Source organism: Macaca thibetana, chromosome X (genome assembly GCF_024542745.1).
Source record: "Macaca thibetana thibetana isolate TM-01 chromosome X, ASM2454274v1, whole genome shotgun sequence".
Lineage (NCBI taxonomy): Eukaryota > Metazoa > Chordata > Mammalia > Primates > Cercopithecidae > Macaca > Macaca thibetana.
The window spans coordinates 133,264,667-133,290,524 of NC_065598.1; the positions used below are offsets into that span (position 1 = coordinate 133,264,667).

The 25,858-nt window shown below is 36.6% G+C and overlaps 1 pseudogene across 1 annotated transcript; it reads right to left on the reverse strand.

Moving 5' to 3' along the window:
- Positions 1 to 22,485: 22,485 nt before the first annotated feature.
- LOC126946150 (STARD3 N-terminal-like protein) lies at positions 22,486 to 23,699 on the reverse strand (annotated as a pseudogene). Its single transcript, XR_007722592.1, has one exon. The product of XR_007722592.1 is annotated as an STARD3 N-terminal-like protein (transcript).
- Positions 23,700 to 25,858: the final 2,159 nt, after the last annotated feature.

The following is a 25,858-nucleotide window of genomic DNA, read 5'->3' on the forward strand; positions in this document are numbered from 1 at the left end:
AGAGCATCATAAGAGTCAAGAAAAATGGACTGATGCTGGGGCTATCCGAGGGCTGATCTTCCTCCACAAGGGAGATTGCCCCCAAGACCTGAAGCCAAGGTTCTCCCAGTGATAGAAAAGTATCAGGCAGAGGGAATTCATCAAAAGGAGGCTCTTAGTAAATTAATAATGAAATAAAGCAAGCCTGACATTGAAACCTGCTGAGACTTAGAGTACTTAAATTGACCAGGAATTGGCTGAGAGAGAGGGTCAAGGCCACTTTAGGTCAAGTTAGAAAAGAAATTACCATTCCTTTTTTTTGCTTTTATTTTGGGTCTTGAATTGGCTACTTTGTTATTTTAAACACACAGCACTGTATGGACCATTTTATTTGTTCATTCTACAAATATTTATTAAGCAACTATAATGTGGCAGATACTTTTCTCAGTGCAGGTATAAAGTGATGAACAAAATAGGTATGATCACTGTACTCATTAATTTAACGGTCTAGTGGGATAGGCAAACAAGCAAATTAATCTATACATATATATGTGAATATATACATACAAATCAAGAACAGTCCTCTAAAGGAAAACAATAATGTACAATAAAGGAAAATATCGGGGATACTTACTAGTTGATTGCATGTTAAGGAAGGCTTCTCAAAGAACGTGACTCATTTCGTTTAAAATTCAATTATCCCTATTTTACACACAAGAAAAGGGAGATTTAAAGTGACTAAGTGCCAACAGTTGACTCAGCAAGTACCGACAAGAAACTAGGATCAAATCAGGCCTGTCTGATATTGTATTTTATGCATGATATTGTATTTTATGCTCTTAACTACTGACCTTAGCCATTAGGTTGAGGAACAGGTGTCTGTGAGTTTCCCTGAACTGCTTGTTTGGGTTTATTTGGGTTCTGAGCAACAGCACTGTCGATGCCACCTAACAACCAGCACTGCTTTAGCTTCTGATAATCAGCAGAGGTCAGACTGTGATACCAAGAAACAAAGAGATAACAAGACCGAACCAGAAGGTTATGGTCATAAATTCACAGCAGTACATATAGCAGCATTTGATTGATATGAAATAATCACGTCATATTTTGGGTTAAACCATGTGTTTATTTACATAAATGTTGTTAAACATTGAAGTTCAACTACAGTTGTGGAAAGCTCTTCACCTTTTCCAGAAATTTGGTTAAGTGCAGTAACTGGCTAAGCAACTTTTAGAACTGCTCTTACTAATGAAGCACCCAGTTGCATATTTTTGATCCAAGTGAGAACAACAGAATAAAATCAACTAAGACAAATAACACATTAGTAGGAGGATAAGAACAAAAATTAGTAAACTCATACCAAGACAAAGCGAATATTAATAAAGGAAAAGCTGATTCTTTGCAGAAAGAGAAGGATAGCCAGCAAGAGATGGTGTCAAGTCCAGGAAACATTTCCTTATATTCTTTATTGTCAAATGTGCCATCTTTGGCTAATTTCATTTCTGCCACCACAAAAAAAAAAAAAAAGGTAGCAACACTCTTATTTAGCAAAATGTCATGGCTTTTGTTTGCATCGAAACAATAAATACCTTCTTTCATCTGTAGTTTCCTAATAAAATTTATTTAGTACTGGTTACATAATTACTTTGGATCCTGACCTGTGGCTGAGAACCATCCCAGTCAGATGCAGTGGTGGGATGAATACATGAGCTGAGGCTTCAATTCCCTGACATATGCTCTATTGTCCCATCTGAGTTCACTTACCAGATACAATTTCTCACAGAAAAAAGAAATTAAGAACTTCAAGATTGCAACCACAGAGCCTTAAACTCAGTGTGAGGCACTTCTGATCCCAGGGTCCTGTGTGACTAAACTGGCAATATGCCCATGAAACCAGCCCTGGTTGATCAAGTGATTGTTCGTTACATAGGGGCTTTAGCCATTTAAGCTCTTGGAGCTTTAATAGGCAACCATACTGAGCTAATTCCATCAAATGGTACATATACCAACAGAATAGCTCTTCCAACTAAAGATCACTTGTTTAACTTTTAAAAATGGAGTCCTGGAGCACTTAAATCAATAAATAATTGTGCGTCCACTGTGTTCGGGGTAAATCAACAAAAGTAAAGACAAACTTCCTCTTCCCCAAGAGCTCACGAATCTAATTGGAGAGGGAAAAATAAGATATGATCAATGGATGTATATCTAACTTATTTTTCTTAAAAGCTTCAAAATGTAACATAATGTGCCACTATTTACTCAAATATTTCCCTAATGTTAGGCAGTCATATTATTGTCAGTCAGTCATATCAGTTAGCTTTTGCTGTATAACTAACCACCCCTAAATTTAATGGCTGAAATTAATCATTTAATAATTTCCATGATTCTATGGGTTGATTGGGAAGTTTTTCTCATCTAGGTCAACTCAGCTGATATATCCTGGGCTCACTCTTGTGTTTATGATATAACAGCAAATTGACAGAAGGCTGGATATCCAGGATAGTCTCATTCTTATCTCTGACAGTTGGAAAGCTGTTGACCAGAGTGACAGGACTGACAGGTACACATGTCTCTTGTCCTCCATCATTCTAGCTAGTTTCATTCACATGGTGACCTAATGCTTCCAAGAAGATGATCAAGCTTCAATGCACAAACACCTTTGAAGCCTCTTGATCATATTTGTTAACGTCCTATTGATCAAATAAATCACATGGCCAGCTCAAATTTAAGGGAGAGAGAAACAAAATTCACCTCCTAATGAAAAAAAGAGGTCACTTTTACAATATTTTGCGCTGTTTTTCTGATACTATATAATAAAGATATTTATGCAAGCATACCTTGTTTCGTTGTGCTTCACTTTGTTTTGCTTCCCTTTATTGTACTTTCCAGATACTGCATCTTTTACAAATTGAAGGTTTGTGCCAACCCTGCATTGTGCAAGTCTATTAATGCCATTATTTTTTCCAACAACCTGTGCTCATTTTGTGTCTCTGTGTCACATTTTGGTAGTTCTTGTAATTTTTCAAACTTCTTCACTCTTATTACATCTGTTACATCAGGTATAGTGACCCATGTGATCAGTGATCTATGTTCGTACCATTGTAATTATTTGGGGCACCAAAAAATATGCCCATATAAGATGTCAAACAATTGACAAACATTGTATGTGTTCTGATTGCTCCACCAACCAGCCATTTTTCCATCTCTCTTCCTTTCCTTAAGCCTCCCTATTCCCTGAGGCACAAGAATATTGAAATTAGACCAATTAATAACCCTACAATGACTTCTAAGTGTTCAACTGAAAGGAAGAGTGACACATCTCTCAACTTAAATCAAAACCTAGAAATGATTGAGCTTAGTTAGAAAGGCATGACAAAAGCTGAGATAAGCTGAAAGCTAAGCCTTTTGCAACAAACAACCAAATTCTGAATGCAAAGGAGGAGTTATTGAAAGAAAATAAAAGTGCTACTCTAGTGAACATATGAATAATAAAAAAGTGAAACAGCCTTATTGCTGATATGGAGAAAGTTTTAATGGTCTAGATAGAAGATAAAATCAGACACAACATTCTCTTCAACCAAAGCAAATCCAGAGCAAGGCCCTAACTCTCTTCAATTATTTGAAGGCTGGGAGAGATGAGGAAGTTCTGAAAAAAAAAAGTCTGAAGCCAGCAGAGGTTGGTTCATGAGGCTGAAGGAAATAAGCTATCTTATAACACAAAAGTGCCAGGTGAAGCAGCAAGTACTGTTGGAGAAGCTGAAACAAGTTATCCAGTAGATCTAACTATGATCATTGATGAAGTTGGCTACACTTAACAACAGATTTTTAATGTAAATGAAATAATCGTCTATTGGAAGAAGATACATCTAGGGCTTTGACAGCCAGAGAGGAGAAGCCAATGTTTGGCTTCAAGGCTTCAAGGTCTCAGGCTAATTCTCTTATTGGGGCTAATGTAGCTGGTAACTTTAAGTTGAATCCAATGCTCACTTACCATTCTGAAAATTCTAGGGCTCTTAAGAATTATGCTAAATTGACTTTGCCTGTGCCTTATAGATGGAATAATGAAGTCTTGTTGACAACACATCTGTTTACAGTAGGATTTGCTACATATTTTAAGTCTAGTGTTGAGACCTACTGTGCAGAAAAAAAGATTCTTTTCAAAATATCACTGTGTTTTGACAATGCATCAGTCACCCAAGAGCTCTGGTGGAGATGTACAAGAAGATTCATGTTATTTTCATGTCTGCTAACACAACATACTTTCTGTAGCCCACAGATCAAGGAATAATTTTGACTTTCAAGTCTTCTTATTTAAGAAATACCTTTTGTAAGTCCATACCTGTCATAAGTAGTGATTCCTCTGATAGATGTATCTGAGGAAAGTAAATTGAAAACCTTCTGGAAAAGATTCACCATTTACATGCCATTAAGAATATTTATGGCATTAACAGGAGTTTGGAAGTAGTTGATTCCAAACCTCATGGGTGACTTTGAGATGTTCAAGACTTCAGTGGAAGAAGTAACTGCAGATGTGGTGGAAGTAAGAAGATAACTAGAATTAAAAGTGTAGACTGAAGATGTGACTCTATTGCTGAAATCTCATGATAAAACTTGAAAGGATGAGGAATTGCATCTTATGGATGAGCAAAGAAAATAATTTACTGAGATGGAAACTACTCCTGGTGAAGACGCTGTGAACATTGTTGAAATAACCATAAAGTATTTAGAATATTACATAAATTAGTTGATAAAGCAGCAGCATGACTTGAGAGAATTGCCTACAATTTTGAAAAAAAATTACTGTGGGTAAAATGCTATCAAACAGCAAAGAATGCTACAGAGAAATCTTTTGCAAAAATAAAAGTCCATTGTGCAGCAAACTTCACTGGTGTTGTATTTTAAGAAATTACCACAGCCACCCCATCCTTCAGCAACCACCACCATGATCAGTCAGTAGTCAGCAGCATGAAAACAAGATCCTCCACCAGCAAAAAGATTATGATTGCTGAATGCTCAGATGATTGTTAGCATTGTTTAGTAAGAAAGAATTTTTTAATTGTTTTTTTTTAGACCTAATGCTGTTGTATACCTAACAGACTACAGTATGGTGTAAACATAACTTTCATATGGACAGGGAAACAAAAAATTTGTCACTAACTTTATTGCACCATTTGCTTTATGGTGGTAGTCTGGAACTGAACTTGCAATATCTCCAAGGTATTCCTCTCCAAGTATGGTGGGTTTTATTTCTGTAAGACAGATTTCCTGAAATGGAATTGTCATGCTAAAGGATATGTAAATTTTTAATTTTAATAGGTATTACAAAATTGTTTCCAGAAAGATAATAGTACTTTATATTTGAACAGCAATTTGCCAGTGTTCTTTCCCCTGCATTATCACCAGGAAGGAATGTTAGCACTATTTTCTTTTCACAATCCAATGTGTGCAAAATGCTATTTCACTGTTATTGTAATTTGCAGTATCTTGACTACTAATGTGAAATAAACTTCAGAAAACATTTATGTTAACACAGTTGTTGTAAGTTTATTTATTAAGGTGATTAAGGAGAAGTCAGGAGAAATTCTCTATTGATGTTGATAAGAAAACTGCTTATCATTTAGTTGTCGATGTAAAACATGAACATAAGTCCAAGATTTGGACTTTTAGTAAAAAGCCATAACAAAATTACACATAAAGTGTATTTAACAGAAGTATGGAGAAAGTTTTATCTGGCTTTGGAGATCAGGAAGAGTTCCTAAATGAAGTGATAGATGAAATAGCATTTCTTTATCCTGTGCATATTTTAGAGCATGTTTTATGTATCAGTCTTATTTTCAGCTCTATTTTGCCTAAGTTATTAGAGGTAAGAATCACAGGAGACAATATATGCCTGGTGGGTGAGTGGGAAAAGATAGACTTAATAGAAATTTCACCAAAAAATAGTGCATATAGATGATGGAGATAATTAGGTGTTTCAGTTGTTGGGGTCCGCGTGTTTCCTAAACAAAGGAATGAACACACAAGACAACACAAGACAAGACAAACATGGCGGCCGCCTCGAATGGCGCGCTCTGCTTTATTTTATACAGTCGTTTGTGGAATGTTGCCAAGTCACAAGACACATTGTTGTTTTTCTGACCTTTCCCTGACTTTCTGGATTTTCAAGATGTTTACACATAAACAAGCCCCCAACACCCTGCTTCGTTTGCAAGAGCAGGACTTATGGGGAATGCCTCGTTTGCGAGCACGTAGTCCTCTACATTCAGTAGTATAGGAATTGGTCTTTGGGGATCAGGCTCGGAAAAAAAAAATCTGTCATTTCTTATTTTTCCACCAAAAACTGAGTGCTTTCCTTTAGAAGTAGTGGGGTGATTAACTGATTCTGAGTTTTTTCTCATTCTCAACTTTGTTGAGTTGTTGGTGTTGTTATGTTACAGTCACAGGGCACCAAATTGTCCATGAACTAGCACTGTTAAATTTATAATCCTAGACAGTTAATCCTAAAAGAGAGAAAAATTTTGGAAAAACAAAAGCTTAAAAATCAAAAATACATTGAAGACTTCCAAGTCTGTGTATATGCACATATTTTTCAAAGCTTATAATGAGCAATTCATACTTGAGATTTCTTCCTATGTATCTTAAATGGAGTTATATTCCTTGACTAGTCAAAATTCTTTCCTGATTCATTAATACACCAACAAAATCACTTCATGCTTAGTTTACACTATTTCATGTTTTAAAAACTACAACACACATCTTCATTGTAGAATCAACTAAAAATCACTCAGTGTGTGTGGAGATAATTTCCATATGATAAGGGAAATGAAAATGACAATAACCTTATCTCTATTCCTCCAGGGAAGGAAATTGAATATAACATTTTAACCTTAAAAAAGACACATAGATTGAAAGCTTAGCAAAAACCCAGTGATAGCTTTGGACAGTGGCAATATGTTGCCCAAATCAACCACTAGAACATGCATCAGAATTGTGCCTTCCTCTATTTTTGTTACTTGATTAAACTACACAATCTTAGGATCACCAGAGTTTGATGACTAAAATTTTAAATTATTAGCATGAATTTTTCCTTTTATTTTTAAATTTTGTAATGTCAATTTTAAATGCAAAGCACTTAACTTGTATGCAAAAATCACCAAAATTACACAATTAATATTTTCTGGCTTTTCCCTGGAGGGCACCTGGAGTTGGTCAAAAGAAAACAACATAAACCAGACTCAAATGTTAAAAGGAGAAAAAGGACATTTGGGGGGCACCCAAGATGGCCAAATAGGAGCAGCTCCAGCCTGCAGCTCCCAGTGTGAGCAACACAGAAGATGGGTGATTTCTACATTTTCAACTGAGGTGCAGACCAACACCTAACACCTCACACTGCTGGGTACACCTCTGAGACGAAGCTTCCAGAGCAAGAATCAGACAGCAACACTTGCTGTTCAGCAATATTCTATCTTCTGCAGCCTCCACTGCTGGTATCCAGGAAAACAGGGTCAGGAGTGGACCTCATGCAAACTCCAACAGACCTGCAGCTGAGGGTCCTGACTGTTAGAAGGAAAATTAACAAACAGAAAGGACGCCCACACCAAAACCCCATCAGTATGTCACCATCATCAAAGACCAAAGGCAGATAAAACCACAAAGATGGGGAAAAAGCAGTGCAGAAAAGCTGGAAATTCAAAAAATCAGAGTGCATCTCCCCCTCCAAAGGAAGGCAGCTCATCGTCAGCAACGGAACAAAGCTGGACAGAGAATGACTTTGACGAGTTGAGAGAAGAAGGCTTCAGTCAATCAAAGTTCTCAGAGCTAAAGGAGGAACTACGTATCCAGCACAAAGAAACTAAAAACTTTGAAAAAACAATGGATGAATGGATAACTAGAATAATCAATGCAGAGAAGACCATAAAAGAACTGATAGAGATGAAAACCATGACACAAGAACTATAAGACAAATGTACAAGCTTCAGTAACCAACTCGATCAACTGGAAGAAAGAGTATCAGTGATTGAAGATCAAATGAATGAAATGAAGTGGGAAGAGAAGTGTAGAGAAAAAAAGAGTAAAAAGAAATGAACAAAGCCTCCAAGAAGTATGGGATTATGTGAAAAGACCAAATCTACATCTGATTGGTGTGCCTGAAAATGAGTGGGAAAATGGAACCAAGTTGGAAAGCACTCTGCAGGATATCATCCAGGAGAACTTCCCCAACCTAGTAAGGCAAACCAACATTCCAATTCAGGAAATACAGAGAATGCCACAAAGATACTCCTCAAGGAGAGCAACTCCAAGACACATATTTGTCAGATTCACCAAAGTTGAAATGAAGGAAAAAATGTTAAGGGCAGCCAGAGAGAAAGGTTGGGTTACATACAAGGGGAAGCACATCAGACTAACAGCAGATCTCTCGGCAGAAACTCTACAAGACAGAAGAGAGTGGGGGCCAATATTCAACATTCTTAAAGAAAAGAATTTTCAACCCAGAATTTCATATCCAGCCAAACTAAGTTTCATAAGTGAAGGAGAAATAAAATCCTTTACAGACAAGCAAATGCTTAGAGATTTGGTCACCACCAGGCCTGCCCTACAAGAGATCCTGAAGGAAGCACTAAACATAGAAAGGAACAACAGGTACCAGCCACTGCAAAAACATGTCAAAATGTAAAGTCCATCGATGCTAGGAAGAAACTGCATCAACTAGCGAGCAAAATAACCAGCTAATATCATAATGACAGGATCAAGTTCACACATAACAATATTAACCTTAAATGTAAATGGGCTAAATGGTCCAATTAAAAGACACAGACTGGCAAATTGGATAAAGAGTCAAGACCCATCAGTCTGCTGTATTCAGGAGACCCATCTCACATGCAGAGACACACACAGGCTCAAAATAAAGGGATGGAGGAAGATTTACCCAGCAAATGGAAAACAAAAAAAAGCAGAGGTTGCAATTCTAGTCTCTGATAAAACAGACTTTAAACCATCAAAGATCAAAAGAGACAAAGAAGGCCATTACATGATGGCAAAGGGATCAATTCATCAGGAAGAGCTAACTATCCTAAATACATATGCACCCAATACAGGAGCACCCAGATTCATAAAGCAAGTCCTTAGAGACTTACAAAGAGACTTAGACTCCCATACAATAATAATGGGAGACTTTAACACCCCACTGTCAAAATTAGACAGATCAACGAGACAGAAAGTTAACAAGGATATCCAGGAATTGAACTCAACTCTGCACCAAGTGGACCTAATAGACATCTACAGAACTCTCCACCCCAAATTAACAGAATATAAATTCTTCTCAGCACCACATCACACTCATTCCAAAATTGACCACATAGTTGGAAGTAAAGCACTCCTCAGCAAATGTCAGAGAACAGAAATTACAACAAATTGTCTCTCAGACCACAGTGCAATCAAACTAGAACTCAGGACTAAGAAACTCAATGAATACTGCTCAACTACATGGAAACTGAACAACCTGCTCCTGAATACATAACAAAATGAAGGCAGAAATAAAGATATTCTTTGAAACCAATGAGAACAAAGATACACCATACCAGAATCTCTGGGACATATTTAAAGCAGTGTGTAGAGGGAAATTTATAGCACTAAATGCCCACAAGTGAAAGCAGGAAAGATCTAAAATTAACACCCTAACATCACAATTAAAAGAACTAGAGATGCAAGAGCAAACACATTCAAAAGCCAGCAAAAAACAAGAAATAACTCAGATCAGAGCAGAACTGAAGGAGATAGAGATACAAAAAACCCTCCAAAAAAACCAATGAATCCAGGAGCTGGTTTCTTGAAAAGATCAACAAAATTGATAGACTGCTAGCAAGACTAATAAAGAAGAAAAGAGAAGAATCAAATAGATGCAATAAAAAATGATAAAGGGGATATCACCACCGAACCCACAGAAATACAAACTACCATCAGAGAATACTATAAACACCTCTATGCAAATAAACTAGAAAACCTAGAAGAAATGGATAAATTCCTGGACATTTTCACTCTTCCAAGACTAAACCAGGAAGAAGTTGAATCCCTGAATAGACCAACAGCAGACTCTGAAATTGAGGCAATAATTAATAACCTACCAACCAAAAAAAGTCCAGGACCAGATGGATTCACAGCTGAATTTCACCAGAGGTACAAGGAAGAGTTGGTACCATTCCTTCTGAAACTATTCCAATCAATAGAAAAAGAGGGAATCCTCCCTAACTCATTTTATGAGGCCAACATCATCCTGATACCAAAGCCTGACAGAGATTCAACAAAAAAAGAGAATTTTAGATCAATATCCCTGATGAACATCGATGCAAAAAATCCTCAATAAAATACTGGCAAACCGAATCCAGCAGCACATCAAAAAGCTTATCAACCATGATCCAGTGGGCTTCATCCCTGGGATGCAAGGCTGGTTCAACATATGAAAATCAATAAATGTAATCCAGCATATAAACAGAACCGAAGACAAAAAACACACGATTATCTCAATAGATGCAGAAAAGGTCTTTGACAAAATTCAACAGCCCTTCATGATAAAAACTCTCAATAAATTCGGTATTGATGGAACATATCTCAAAATAATAAGAGCTATTTATGACAATATTAGAGCTATGAAAATATAAGAGCTATCATACTGAATGGGCAAAAACTGGAAGCATTCCCTTTGAAAACTGGCACAAGACAGGGATGCCCTCTCTCACCACTCCTATTCAACATAGTGTTGGAAGTTCTGGCTAGGGCAATCAGGCAAGAGAAAGAAATAAAGCGTATTCCGGTTAGGAAAACAAGAAGTCAAATTGTCCCTGTTTGCAGATGACATGATTGTGTATTTAGAAAATCCCATTGTCTCAGGCCAAAATCTCCCTAACCTGATAAGCAACTTCAGCAAAGTCTTGGGATACAAAATCCATGTGCAAAAATCACAAGCATTCTTATACACCAGTAACAGACAAACAGAGAGCCAAATCATGAATGAACTCCCATTCACAATTGCTTCAAAGAGAATAAAATACCTAGGAATCCAACTTACAAGAGATGTAAAGGACCTCTTCAAGGAGAACTACAAACCACTGCTCAGTGAAATAAAAGAGGACACAAACAAATGGAAGAACATACCATGCTCATGGATAGGAAGAATCAATATTGTGAAAATGGCCATACTGCCCAAGGTAATTTATAGATTCAATGCCATCCCCATTAAGCTACCAATGACTTTCTTCACAGAATTGGAAGAAAATTGCTTTAAAGTTCATATGTAACCAAAAAAGAGCCCGCCTTGCCAAGACAATCCTATGCCAAATGAACAAAGCTGGAGGCATCACACTACCTGACTTCAAACTATACTACAAGGCTACAGTAACCAAAACAGCATGATTCTTGTACCAAAACAGAGATATAGACCAATGGTACAGAACAGAGCCCTCAGAAACAATACCACACATCTACAACCATCTGATCTTTGACAAACCTGACAAAAACAAGAAAAGGGGAAAGGATTCCCTATTTAATAAATGGTTCTGGATAAACTGGCTAGCCATAAGTAGAAAGCTGAAAGTGGATCCCTTCCTTACACCTTATACAAAAATTAAATCAAGATGGATTAGAGACTTAAATGTTAGATCTAAAACCATAAAAACCCTAGAAGAAAACCTAGGCAATACCATTCAGGACGTAGGCATGGGCAAAGTCTTCATGTCTAAAACACCAAAAGCAATGGCAACAAAAGCCAAAATTGACAAATGGGATCTAATTAAACTAAAGAGCTTCTGCACCGTAGAAGAAACAACCATCAAAGTGAACAGGCAACCTACAGAATGGGAGAAAATTTTGCAATCTACTCATCTGACAAAGGGCTAATATCCAGAATCTACAAGGAACTCCAACAAATTTACAGGAAAAAAACCAAACAGCCCCATCAAAAAGTGGTCAAAGGATATGAACAGACACTTCTCAAAAGAAGACATTCATACAGCCAACAAACACATGAAAAAATGCTCGTCATCACTGGCCATCAGAGAAATGCAAATCAAAATCACAATGAGATACCATCTCACACCAGTTAGAATGGCAATCATTACAAAATCAGGAAACAACAGGTGCTGGAGAGGATGTGGAGAAATAGGAACACTTTTACACTGTTAGTGGGACTGTAAACTAGTTCAACCATTGTGGACAACAGTGTGGCGATTCCTCAAGGATCTAGAACTAGAAATACCATTTGACCCAGCCATCCCATTACTGGGGATATACCCAAAGAATTATAAGTCATGCTGCTATAAAGACACATGCACATGTATGTTTATTGTGGCACTATTCACAATAGCAAAGACTTGGAATCAACCCAAATGTCCATCAGTGACAGACTGGATTAAGAAAATGTGACACATATATACCATGGAATACTATGCAGCCATAAAAAAGGATGAGTTTGTGTCCTTTGTAGGGACATGGATGCAGCTGGAAACCATCATTCTCAGCAAACTGTCACAAGAATAGAAAACCAAATACCGCATGTTCTCACTCATAGGTGGGAATTGAACAATGAGATCACTTGGACTCAGGAAGGGGATCATCACACACCAGGGCCTATTGTGGGAAGGGGGGAGGGGAGAGGGGCAGCATTAGGAGATATACCTAATGTAAATGATGAGTTAATGGGTGCAGCACACCAACATGGCACATGTATACATATGTAACAAACCTGCACGTTGTGCACATGTACCCTAGGACTTAAAGTATAATAATAATGTTAATAACAATAACAATAAAAAGAATTATGTCAGCCAGGAGTAACAAACAGTGAGGGTAACAAATATAGCCATTTTTTTTAAATTTATGAAATTTTAGTCATGTAAGTGAAAAAAAATAAAGTTGAACACAGAAAAATAAAAAAAAAAAATGTTAGAAGGAGAAAGAGAGAATAGACCTAGGCCTGAAGCTAGCCAAGGGAGTTCTCCTGAGCACTAGGAAACTAGCAAAATGAATGCATGCCCTTTTGTATTAGTCTGTTCTTAAACTGCTATGAAGAAAACATGAGACTGTGTAACTTATAAAGAAAAGAAGTTTAAGTGGCTCATGGTTCTGCAGGCTGCACAAGAAGCATGATGCTGGCATCTGCTCAGCTTCTGGGAAGGCCTCAGGAAACTCTGACTCATGGCAGAGGTGAAGGGGAAGCAGGCACGTCTTATATGGCAAGAGAGTGTAGGGAGAGGTGCTGCATACTTTTTAAAACAACTAGATCTTATGATAACTCACTTACCCACTATCACAAGAACACCACTGAGGGGATGGTGCTAATTCATTCATGAGAACTCCATCACCATGATCCAGTCACCTCCCACCAGACCCACCTCCAATACTGGGATTATAATTCAACATGATATTCAGGTGGGGACACACATCCAAACCATATCACCCTCAAAAGTACACAGAGGCCTTACTTCATGATGTGAGGCATGCTCAGACCTTACTGTTATTGGACTGCCCTGCCCACCAGCTACTAGACCTGTACATTGCACTCCAGAAGAGGGAGGGGTCTGAGGAAGTTAACTTAGGTATCTTACCAATCCAAGGCAAACAAGTGACTTCCAAACATACTTAAACCTTTCCATTGAGGTGTGCTCGATACTTGAATTGGAGGTGGGTGGGCAAAAGACTCACCTCAACCAAGAGGCAGATTAAGGCTGACCACCCACTAGACAGTCATTTGTGCTGCCAGGCTGGCCTGGGGATGGCTGCTGCCACCATGCCTCACACTAAGATGTCATGGGGCATGCATGCCCAACTTCAGCTCTCCCTGCCTTTCACCCAGGCTTCTGCAGGGGCTTGAGGGTAGCAGAGGCCAGGGAGGAAGGGATAATAGGCAGGGCACAGAGTTTCAGAGAGTGGGAGGGTGTCCAAGAACTGAACCTGTCTGGGGAAGGTGGCAGGAGGTAAGACTGCATGTGAGCCAAGACTCCGAGCCTCCAGTGCATGTCCCATTTGACTTAACTTAAAAAGCAGAATTGTAAAGATAATCTCATTTATAATATTTAAGACAGCAACTACAGAATATTAAACCCCAGGTGCAGGGTTTTCTGAGTGTAAGATCCTCTACGACTGCACTGATCACATGGCTATGAAGCTGGTTCTTGCAGCAGGACGATGGAAGGTACATGTAACAGGGTGAGTGGGATTGAAGAATGGATCCAGTTGTGAGGCTACTGTAATAGTTTGAGTGAGAGAACTGGGACGTGAGCAGTGCCAACGTGCATGAAAGGAAGAACGCCATTGGTGGACTGTGGATAGAAATATTTGGAGACACAAAGATGAGAATATGCCAGTAAATAGGTGGGACAATGAGAAATAAACTGCAAGCTGAATGGCTCAGGAAAGTCAAAAGCAGTGTTTTCTTGGTTCAATAAATGTGACCCAGTAGCTTCTTCAGGATACCACACTAGCAGAGTCCCATACTGTAAGATGAAAGGTAAAATGAAGTGAAAATGAGGTTAGAACACTTTAGAACAAGAGGAATACTTCTCAAAGGCATTCACTCTCTCACTGCTACTCTCTCTGATAGGTCTTCCCCTTTCCTTCTTTCAGTATAGCTACAGTCTCCATATACCATACTACTGGGAATGTATATGTAGTTCTATGGTTTGCTTGGTCATTTTGTGATGAGCTGTGGAAGATAGTCCAGCTACCTGTTTAAACTTGGGTGTCATCCTTGGGCTATTTACACACATATGTTGATACAGCCACTTCTCCTACCTATATAGTGAACTTTTTTAAGGACTCATTTTAGAAAAGACTCTCTTTGTCTTTCCCTCCTTTACCTATGCCTCCAAAGTTCCTGGTTTTTATTCTTTTTGTGTGTGTTTTTGTGACTCCAAAGGTAAGGAGAAAATAAACCACAGCAGTATTTACCAAAGTTCTTTTTCTTTTTCTCTATTCTGTTTCCTCCTCTAGAGTCACATTTCAGCTGCTCAGAAACTTTTCTGTTAAAGTTGTTAATGTATAATTTATACATAATTATAAGTATATAGTTTAAAAAATTTAGACAAATGTATACATCATGTAACATTACACAATTATAAATATAGAAGATTTTCACTACCCAGAAGGTTTCCTTATGTATTTGCCTGTATCCCCTACCCTTCCATCTTACGTAACCACTGATTTCTATTAACTAAAGATTAGATCTGCCAGTTCTAAATTTCATAAAAATAGAATCACACAGTATGTACTATTGTGTCTGGCTTCTTTTGCTTAAGATAGAGATTTGAAATTTATTCATGTTGCTTTTTTATCACTGAGCAATATTCCATTATAAGGGTACATGGCCAGGTGTGGTGGCTCGTACCTATAGTCCCAGCACTTTGGGAGGCTGATGTGGGAGAAAGGCTTGAGCCCAGAAGTTCAAAACCAGCCTGGGCAACAAAGCAAGATCCCATGTCTACAAAAAGTACAAAAAGAAAGAGTACGCAACTAATTTATTCATTCACTCATTGGTTGATGTTATTTACAAGTTATTGGCTATTATGAATAAAGCTGCAATGAATGTTCATTTAAAATATTTGCATGGACATGTTTTTGTTTCTTTTGGATAAATGCCTAGGAGTAGAGTAGCTATGTAATTAGGCAAATATATATTTAAATTAATATGAAACTGCTAAACTGTTTTCCAAGGTGATTGTACCATTTTACACTCTAACCAGCACATATGATTTATCCAGTTGCTCCACATCTTTGACATTTGGTGTTGTCAATGTTTTCCATTTTAGCCAATTGAATTAGTAAGAAGGGGTATCCCAAAGAGTTTTTTTTTTTTTTAATCTCCTCCTTCTGGATGACTGATAATGTTAAAAATATTTGCATGTGCTTTTTGTCCATTCATAAAGTATCTGCTCAAATATTTCATCCATTTTAATTGGATTATCTTACTTTTTTATTACTAGAGTTTTGTTTTTTTGGTTTTTTTTTGAGACAGAGTCTTGCTCTGTCGCCCAGGCTGGAGTGCAGTGGCCGGATCTCAGCTCACTGCAAGCTCCGCCTCCCGGGTTTATGCCATTCTCCTGCCTCAGCCTCCCGAGTAGCTGGGACTATAGGCGCCCGCCACCTCACCCGGCTAGTTTTTTGTATTTTTTAGTAGAGACGGGGTTTCACCGTGATAGCCAGGATGGTCTCGATCTCCTGACCTTGTGATCCGCCCATCTCGGCCTCCCAAAGTGCTGGGATTACAGGCTTGAGCCACTGCGCCCGGCCAATTACTAGAGTTTTTATGTGTTCTGGACAAAAGTCTATTATCAGATATATGTATAGCAAATTTCTTCTTCTAATAGGTAGCTTGACTGTTCATTTCCTTAACTGTGTCTTTTGAGAAGCAGGCCTTTTACATTTTGATGAAGGCCAACTTATCATTTTTATTTTTGTATGATTTCTCTAAGGGTAACAAAGTTCATCCTTAATTTATTAAAGTTTATTTACAGTCAATATTGTACCTCTTCATATCTGACCCTTCATATTCTCACTTCCCAATGTGTCAGGTGTTCTCATTTAACACCTGACACATCCCGCTTCCCTCTCTACTTCGCAAATACAATATTCTTACAATAGTTTAATTATACTTACTCATTTCTTATCATTTGTGTTATTGTTGGCATATTTATTACTTCCACACACATTGCAAACCTCATCTTGCAGTGGTATTATTTTTACTTTAATCAGTCAGTTGTCTTTAATTAAAGACACTGTGAGAAGAAAAATAAAACCTAGCATTTTATATTTACCCACTTATTTATAATTTCTGATAATCTTATTTCCTTTATGAAGATCTTATTTTCAATCTGGTATCATTTCTCTTTAACCTGATGAGACTCTATTAGCATTCATTTTATTGCAAGTCTGCTGATAAAAAATTATCAGTTTCATTTATCTGAAAATATATTTTACCATCATACTTGAAAAATATTTTTGTTGGATATGGACACACTGGTAGATTTTATTTTTTCCCTTTAAGTACTTTACAGATGGTATATTCATCTTAAAGAGGTCATAGTCCTCTGGCCGTCACTGTTTACGATAGGAAGCCAGCATCTATTATTACAATTGTTTCCGGTGTGTAACGGTGTTTTATATTATGACTGCCTTCAAGATTTTCTCTTTATTTTTGGTTCAGTAATTTGATCATAATGCAATGAATTTTGGCTTATTTTTGGTTGTTAACTTCTTTGTTTTTGAGCAAATTGGATTCATAAGTCAATATTTTCTATCATATTGGGGAAATTTTTGAGCATCACTTTTCCAATTTTTTCTGCTCTATTACTAGCCTTTTCTATTTCTGAGATTCTGATTACAAATATCATGTATCTTTCAATGTCATTCCACAAGTCTCTGAGGCTCTGCTCGTTTTTACCTATCTTTAGTCTTCATCTTTTTAGATAGAATATCTATTGTTCCATCTTCAAGATTACCAGCTTGTTAGTCTGCAATCTGAAATCTGAAATCTGATGTTAAGCCCATGTGGTGAATTATTTATTTCAGTTATTGTACTTTTCACTCCTAGAAATTCCATTTTTTCCATTTTCACTTTTACTGTTAATATTCCTTATCTCTTGACTCATTAAAATCATGTATTCCTTTAATTATTTTAACACATTTTCCTTTAGTTCTTTGAACATTTTTATAATAGCTGCTTTAAAGTCTTCGTTTTCCAAATCCAAAGTCTGGATCACCAATGGGTCAGTTTCTATAAACTTTTATTTTCACTTGACTATGTGTCACATTTTCCTATTTTTTTGCATGTGTACTATTGTTTTAAAATTGTACTTGACATTGTTGATGGTATATTTTAAACACTTTAGATTGTGTAATCTTTATTTGGAAAGTGTTTATTTCTTCTTAATTACTAGCCAATCATCTTCAACTTGGGTTAGATTAGGTTTACATTTTGGTAGGTAAGATCTATGGAAATTCCAGTGTTTTCCCAGATCCTCCTACTTAATGAAACCCGATTTCCAAACTTTGTATCCCTTGAAAATTTTGTCAGGGTTTGGTTTTAGCCTTCATTAGGTAGATCTAGAGTCAGCCATATTGTGGTTCTTAATCTTAAGGCACATCTTTTCTAGTGTCTCAGTTGGGTGTTATCTATGTGTTAATGAGAACTTTATACTCTGGCTAGGTCAGACTTAATATTTCCCAGTGCTGATTGACCTCTAGACTCTCTTCCTTTCTCAAACTCATAGTGGCTTCTCTCTAGTAAACATCATGCACTCTTACCCAACACTTGCAGAGGTTAGCCAAGAAATCATGCAGTACATTTCCTCAGAGTTTTGGGTGCCTTCTCTATGTGCAGCTCCTTTCTCTTCAGTGTTCTTTCCTGCAGATTGCAGCCATTTCAGCTTCCCTGAACTCTCACTTCTACTTCCTCAGTTCAATGAAATTTCTATGTCCTGCTCGATTCCAGTCCTCTGCAACATGCTTGAGATATTGTCCTCAAGCAGAGAGCTTTCTGTTTTTCAAAGTCTGTGAACTGTTTCTTTATATATTTTGTACAGTTTTATGGTTGCTTACGATGGGGAGGCAAATCTAATACCAGTTACTCTATCATGGTTAGAAACCTAATTATTTTTTTCAACTCCACTCTCACTGTTGATTGCTTGTAATCACCATGCCTCTGGCTAGAATCACGGGGTGTAATCCTGGTCTTTTAAGTCATTTATTTTTAATATACTTATTATCACTTAAGAAAATTACATTTATAAGATCAGAATTAGTGAGCTGTTAGTAAGGAAACAGTGTTAGCTATACTAAATATAGCACCATGAAAGGTTTATCATTTCCATTGCTGTTTCAAGAGTTATTTTTAAGATTGGTTACTTATTATTCAGTGTGCCTCCCATTTCCCTTTACATCAATGAGCTTTCTATTTTTTCATACAGTTAATGCTTATTGAACTTTTACTGTGATACACGCACACAAACAAACACACACACACACACACACAGATTTTACTGTGTACTGTGAATACAGAAATCAAATGCAGCCCCTCAGGAAATTTATTGTCTAGTGAGAGAGGCAGACAAATAAACAAATAATACAATGCCAAAGTTGTAGAGATATATAATACATCTGGGAAACTGACAGATAGAGATGTGTTGATATCTTCATTACTGATCTGTTATAAATTATCTATTAATTTGATTATTATTTGACATCTTATTTTTCCATCAGCCCATGCTCAAACTTTTGCCTCATTGAAAAATCCTCCTTGGTATTACTGGACCATCTACAAAATTAGTCCCTTTAACTGTTGGTACTTTGGGTAATACAATGTAAACTTTTTCAGATATAGTCCTTTAGACTCAAATATAAATTAACTGAGTTAAAGTAGGTGTTTTGATCAGACCTTATAAATATTTAATTACCTTAATAAAAAACTGAAATACAATGTTATTGGTTTTTTTATGTAGAAAACATAAGTCATTTAAACATTCAATAGACAGTACTTTTTATGATTAACCCACAATTTAATATACTACAGTTGGCTGCTACAAAATGTATGGTGAGACTGAAGGGATTGAGGAAAAGCACATAAAACACCTAGACCCTTCTTTATTGAAAGGCTAAGGGTTGGAATAATTTTATTTGATAGGTTAAGTGTTGACCTATAAAAGGATAAAATAGGCCAGGGAAGAAAGGATAAGCCTGGTAGAAAGAAGTTAAAGTACGGTTGCTTTGGAGTTATAAAACTCCTAAACCTGATCAAAGAGAGGGAGGCCAAAGGGGTTCTTTCATGTGCTGGAAAAGATGTTTCAGAACATCCTCATGAAAAATAAGCAATGATTTCCACTTAACTGTGAACTAGATTTCCCAGAGACTTTTTCTGTTCTTTTATTCCAACATTAGTAGTTTAATCAGGTTTATGAAGAGAGAAAAGAGCTTGTTAAAACTCTTGTTTGGCTTTTCTCCTTTTTCTTTCTTGCACACAGTTCAAAATCAACCAATAAATGAAAAATCTACATGGTACTATCTCAGCTCATTAATGTGAAGGGAAATGGGAAGTATACTGAATAACGAATAAGTAACCAATCTTAAAAATAACTGCTAATTGATGAAGTATTAAACAGCACTGCAAATGATGGACCTTTCATGGTGCTATATTTAGTACGATTGAGATTCATCCATAAAAGCTTCATTTTAGAGGAGATGGGAAAATTGAGTTTTCGATTATTAAAAGTGGATTTTCAAAAATGAAGAGGAAATATATGCAATATACCCAAAGATGATAGGACTAAATTCTTAGTGACAGTGTATTTGTTTCACTTGTTTTTCTGAATTTTTAGCTCACAGCAGTCAAGCTCTCAATGCATTGAACAGAAAAATTGCATTAGCTCAGTAGCAAAAATTTAGCCTCAGTGAAAAAGAAAATTACTGATAGTTTCTTGGTCCATGTGGGATGGGCTAACAGAAGAGGGAAAGGTCTTCTCTATTTTGATGGCTAAATTTCAATGTAAACAAAATTAGTATACTAGTTTTTGGGCAGAGTTGCAAATATTTTTAGAAATAGTATGAGTGACTGCTTAACCAAAATTTCAGACTTTTTAGATATAAATCTCTATGTGGTCTTTTGTTTTGAGATTGATTCTGTGTGAAAACTAGTGACATGTGGAGCCAAAATTCTTGGTTTCATATCACCTCTCTCCAATTTGTTGACTTAATCTCTTTGTGCCTCAGTTTATATACTTTTTAAGTGGGCAGGGAATTATATTCTCCTTTCAATGTTGTAATAATTTAATGAAATTATGTATGTAATATGTCTAAGACAGCTTTGACCATAAAAGTAGGTGATGAGTACATGGCAGTTATGTTATTCACCAAAATAGAAACTCCACAAGGGCATAAACTGTGTGTTATTCATATTTTTATACCAAATAACTTTTTAAGTGACAGGCACATGGTAAACACAGAATAAATAAATAAATGTTAAATGAATAAATTCCAGTTCCACACTTTTTAAACATATATAGAAATTGGTCAAATCAAGGATGGTTTTGGCTTTTGTTGATGAATTCTCATAGAAAGCAACCAATGTAGTCAACGAAAGAGTCCCAAGTAGGTTAGCTCTAACTCTGCTTCTATGTAATGTAGATGCTTGAATTATAAGGCCTAACCACTAGAAGGTAGAGAGCTAGCAATCTGGCTCTCTTACAACATACCATTTTCAATAAATGAAGGGCATATGGTTTTGGTTTTAATCTTTTGTCATTTCTTGAAATCATTCCATCATATCAGTGACAAATGAAAAGTTCCCCAATAGGCAGTGGGTCTCTAAAAACATTCTTCCTGGATACCATGATTTAATCTATGTTGGTTCAAAACTACTGGATACAGCAGAAATATTCGTTGATTTTCATCTACTTTATCGTTTTTCTTTTGTTAAAGTGCTAACATGTCCCCTTGATCCAAAAATCAAAAAGGCAAAAAATAACTAGAAAATTGGTACCTCCTTATTAACGCAAATAAGGTTATTAACGCAAATAATGCATTTTTAATGGTTTCATTGAGACATAATTCACATACCATAAAATTCACTAATACAAAATGGACACTTCAATTTCAAATTATGGAAAATGCTGTGGTTACACCACACTGTGAATATACTAAACCAATTTGGTCTAATATATTTTAATTATTTTATAATTTTAGTATTTCTGCTGTATTTGCATATCTGTAACTTATTAACAAAAACGTGTGGTTATCTTTCTTACTATGAAATTAATCTCTTTTGATTGAGAGACAGACAGGGGAAGTTTCAGATATTTTTGAACTTTAGGTATACTATCAGATACCGTGCTTAGTACCTGGGTGACGAAATGGTCTGTGCATCAAACCCACAAGACGCGAGTTTGCCTCTAATAACAAATATGTACATGTACTCTTGAACCTAAAATAAAAGTTAAAACAAGGGAAAGAAATTTTGTCTAAATTCATTTATACATTTAATAGTTCCATATTTGCCTCTGGTTCTTAATGCAGCCTAAAGTGAAAGAGGTTCGTTTCTCCAATCGTATTGGTTCTACAGAAAAGCTTGGGTCACTGATTGGCAGGCATCTTTGTGCCTATCTAAATGAGATTAGTCATTCCATTGCCCTTAAACATAGACTTCATAGCTTTGAAAGATAGGAGGCAGTCCTAGCCACCACACTTCTAATATAAAATAATATAGCTACAATTCTTTAAATCAAGTGACACAGCTAGATTTTCTGCTCCCTGAAAGCTACTTGAATATATTACTTACATTGTACTCTAAAAGAACATTTCACCATTTTGGCAAATGTTTTAACTTTCATAAGAATGCCTTTGCCTTTTTTTTTTTTTTTTCACATCGACATGTTGGATTTTATTACACTTTTTAAAACTGTACAAAGAGCACATGTGCATGAGTTAAAAAACACAAGAGAAATGTAGGGTGTTAAAAAAGAAATGCAAAATAAATCTGAGACATGAAACAAAAAAATTCCATTCTGTGAACTGAAATAAAAGGGTATCTTGCTTACTAAAAAAGTGTTATTTCAATATATTAAGTCTTTTGATTAGGAATACAGCACAAGACTTTCTTCACCTATTTGTTAACACATCAGACTCAGTCTCACTGAAGAGAGGATGAATCATGACATTACCTTACCGGCCACAGGCAGGTGACTAAATGTGCATGGATATGGTACAATGTCTGTGAGGTATTACAATACATAAATCTTTATTAGCTGTTCAATAAAGCCAGCAGTGGACGTCACCATTTCAACTTTACTGTCAACAGGGAGACTCGATTGCCGGCCTCTTTTTGCCTCGATGACTTTCTGTGAGGGTTTTTCACATTTAACAAAAGTAGTACTCACAGTTCTAAAAGTGGTTTCTCCCTGTCCTGTTTTTCTTCAGCTTCTTCAGATCCTGCTTCAGATTCAGGAGGGTAATAAAACTGACCATCAGAAAGACCACTAGGTATAAGTGCTGCCTTCTCTGAACTATCAGGAGTCTGTTTTCTTCTGCTTCTTGAGGTAACACTTTTAAATCCAGGAACCACGTCTCAATCCAGGCAAGGGTGAATGAAATGATGGGCAGCCAAAAGCCCCTTGAGAGAAAAGCTTTGAAAGGATCACGTTTGCTAGTAAAAAGGCACTGGTCACTGCGGTTGTCAACGCTATTGCCCACCAATGGCGCAATCTGCACACAGCACATGCAAGTATTAACCCTTTAAATCGAAAAACTGCCAAAAGAAATATATCAAAATACGAAGAATAGTAGTCATACTGCATCACCTCCTTCTCTAATGTGTTCTCAATGCCTCCATTCACATTTAACTCTATTATCCACAGTAACGTTACAAATAAGAGGTCAAAGGTGACACACAAACAGAAAGTCCTCCTGACATCAGATATGCCTTTCTTTTCCCTTCCTTCATAGGACTCAATCCTGGCCATTAGTTGTGTGGGGTTGATGGAATGGACGTTGCGCAGAGAAGCATGGGAGTTCTGGTTCCCGGTGAGAGCGTTCTCCATGTCTTCTGCCAGATGGTTCATCCTGGAGGAGGGTTACAGGAGCCTTTTGCCAACCTCACCATCCCTAAAGAGAAGACACCTCAACGGGTGGTTCCTGCCTGGCCGCCCCAGGCTGGCCCGGGAACTGCGGCTCAGCGGTCACGCCCCGGCCTGAGGGGCCGCCTTTGCCTTTTTCTTACAGTTATCCTTTTCCCCTTCCTTTTGATATTTATTTTACTGTTGGTAAGTTACGAATTTTTCATTTACATTTGTATACTTCCAGAGGATTCATTTCAACAAAGAAAAGGATCAAAAAATGCAAGGAATTAGATCAGTATAAATATATTTGTGGGTACTTTTAAAATCATATCAATGAGGATGGTAGTAAATTCTAATTGCTTAGAACTATAACAAAGAGCTATTCTGAATGGGAGCAGAGATAATCAGCAATCCTTCAGTAAAGTGTACTCTGGCTATACAATGAGAACCTGCCAGTTTTGAGCCTTTTCCCCCCAATTTGGGGTGGGGGGTTCTTTTTGAGTATACTTTCAAACCCTGTGATAAAATAAATACTTTAGTATTTCTGCTATATTTGCATATCTGTAACTTATTAACAAAAACGTGTGGTTCTCTTTCTTATTATGAAATTAATCTCTTTTGATTGAGAGACTAAGTATTGCAGTGGATAAAAAGACAGGTGTTAGAGTCAGGAAACAGGTTTGATTAGACCTCAAATCAAAATCTGTATCAGTTACATATGACCTTCAACAAATCCGTTTGTCTTTCTGTAACTCAATTTCTTCATCTATAAAATAGGAAAAATATGCTTTGTTCTTTTTGTAAAATGCAGTGACAATACTCAGGATTTTCTTTACTATTCTATAGTGAAATGTGATTAATTATATTGACTAGTAATTTATTAAATAATTAAAAGTATACCCAAAGATCAAAAAATCTGAAACTTTCCCCTCTTTCTGTCTCTTATTTTATATAATAGATTGAAAATGGATAAGAAAGAGGATTTAACACTTAAGAAAACAATTTAGAGTTGTATTATCTGGGTGTTATGTTTTTTGTTATCCTAAGGAAAAACCCTGTACTCATCAAAGAATCAAACTCCATTCTCCCCTCCCTCAGCCCCTGGAAATCACTAATCTACTTTTTGTCTCTGTGAAGTTGCCAGTTATGGACATTTCATAGAAATATAATTATACAATATATAGCATCTTGTATCTGGCTTCTTTCATTTAGCATAATGATTTCAAGTTTCATCTAGGTTATAGCATGTATCAGTACATTATTCCATTTTATTCATTTGTACAGATATGTCAAGTTTTCTTGTCCATTTGTGTTCCACTTTTAGGCTGTTATGAATAATGCTGCCATGAACATTCATTTATACATTTTTATGTGGCCATATGTTTTCATTTCTCTTGCATATAAACTTAGCAGTGGAATTCCTAGGTCACTTGATAACTGTTGAGTTGTAAGAGTTCTTATATTCTGAGAATAAATCTCTTATCAGTTGTATATTTGTTAGTACTTTATCCCATTCTGGTGGGTTATTTTCTCACTTTCTTGATGATATGTTTTGGTACATAACATAATTTTGATGAAGCCCCACTTAGCTATTTTTTTTATTTGTTCCTTGTGCTTTCATGTCATATCCAAGACTATTGCCTAAGCCAATGTCATATGACTTACTCCTGTGTTTTCTTCTAAGAATTGTAGAGTTTTAGATGTTACATCTAGGTAATTGATAGATTTTGAATTAATTTTTGTATATGGTGTAAGGTAGTTGTCCAAGTTCATTCTTCTGCATGTGAGTATCCAGTTGTCCCAGATCCATTTGGCACCATTTGTTGAAAACATAATTTTTCTTTCATTGAATGGTCTTGACACGATTATCAAAAATCAATTGATCATAGAAATATGGGCTTTTAAAAAGAATGAGATCATGTCCTTTGCAGGAACATGGGGATGGAGGTGGAGGCCATTATCCTTAGCAAATTAACGCAGGAACAGAAAACCAAATACCGCATGTTCTCGCTTATAAATGGGAGCTAAATAATGAGAACCAATGGGCACAAGGATGGGAACAACAGACACTGGTGCCTACTTGAGGGTGTAGGATGGGAGGAGGGAGAGGATCGGTAAGAATAACTATCAGATACTATGCTTACTACCTGGGTAACGAAATGGTCTGTGCATCAAACCCACATGACACGAGTTTGCCTCTAGTAACAAATATGTACATGTACTCCTGAACCTAAAATAAAAGTTAAAACAAAGGAAAGAAATATGGGTTTATTTCCAGATTCTCAATTCTATTT